The sequence below is a fragment of the Penaeus japonicus genome, unplaced genomic scaffold, assembly GCF_977035675.1.
Source record: "Penaeus japonicus unplaced genomic scaffold, GWHDUDI00000001_assembly GWHDUDI00000010, whole genome shotgun sequence".
Classification (NCBI taxonomy): domain Eukaryota; kingdom Metazoa; phylum Arthropoda; class Malacostraca; order Decapoda; family Penaeidae; genus Penaeus; species Penaeus japonicus.
In genome coordinates this window covers 28,701,450-28,703,040 of record NW_028234412.1, presented here as the reverse complement: position 1 = coordinate 28,703,040, position 1,591 = coordinate 28,701,450, and positions in this window count along the sequence as shown.

The following is a 1,591-nucleotide window of genomic DNA, read 5'->3' as shown; positions in this document are numbered from 1 at the left end:
GATCATGCAAGCACACTCCTGGATCCCGTTTTCTGTTGTAATGCCATGTCCTAAGGAGGGAGGAATGTGCATCGGCATTTTTATTTTTGTTTATATTTGATAATTTAACTCTTGCTTATGCAAAGGAATTCCAAAATATGCATAGTGGGTTGTTGGTATTTATATATACAGTCAGAGTACGTACTACGGTCGGCGAGTGGTACTTTGGTGAATATGCAGTATGCTTGCACGTATCTATGCATGTATGTGCTGAATCTATTTATGTATGAAGGTGTGTATGCATATATGGATTTATACGCAGTGTGTGTGCGTGTCATTTTTGGGCATGTATGTGAGCGTAAACTATATCACAAACTGTTGCCGGGGGAATTCTACATAACAACGCATATGCCAAGCTTAAATTCACTCACATATTTAATTTTGTACTGTAAACATGAATTTAAAATATGTTTGAAATAAATTACAGTCAAAAACACACATGCAGACATTAGAAATTAGATAAAAGGCCACACACAGAAAGACAAACACAAACACAGACACAGACAGACAACGCACACACTCAAACACACACACAGGAGCCAACAGAAACACACAGACAGAGATTACACACACACACACACATCCGTATACACAAGCACATGCTAAAACTCCATTAACCTCCCTCGCTTCCCCCACCTCCTCCCCCCCCCCACTCCACCCCACAGCACCTCTCACATACACCCTCGTCATCGACCGCACTTCCCTTCCACCTTCCCTCCCTCCCTCCCTCCCTCCCTCCTTTCCCTTCCCTCCGTAGATCCTTCACTCTACTCCCGTACCCCATCCCTCCCTCCCTCCCTTCTCTTGCCATACATCCAACCTCACATACTGACTCCCTCCACACCACCACCCTATCTCTAAAATAAAAATAACCCCCTCCCCACCAAACACCCCCCTAACCTCCCCTCCACACACCCCACCCCTACCCCTCCCCCCTCCACACACCTCACCCCTACCCCACATACACCTTCCCCCCTTCATACACCCCACCCCTACCCCTTCCCCCTCCACACACCCCACCCCTACCCCTCCCCCCTCCACACGCCCCACCCCTACCCCTCCCCCCTTCACACACCCCCCCCCTATCCCTCCCCCCTCCACACACCCCACCCCTACCCCTTCCCCCTCCACACACCCCACCCCTACCCCTCCCCCCTCCACCACCCCTCACCCCTACCCCTTCCCCCTCTAACACCCCTACCCCACATACACCTTCCCCCCTTCATACACCCCACCCCTACCCCTTCCCCCTCCACACACCCCACCCCTACCCCTCCCCCCTCCACCACCCCTCACCCCTCCCCCTTCCCCCTCTCACACCCCTCCCCCCCCCCCCTCCACACACCCCACCCCTACCCCTCCCCCCTCCACACACCCCACCCCTACCCCTCCCCCCTCCACACGCCCCACCCCTACCCCTCCCCCCTTCACACACCCCACCCCTATCCCTCCCCCCTCCACACACCCCACCCCTACCCCTCCCCCCTCCACCACCCCCAACCCCTACCCCCGAAATACCCCCCCCCCCCTCCATCCCCCACAATGACCCCTC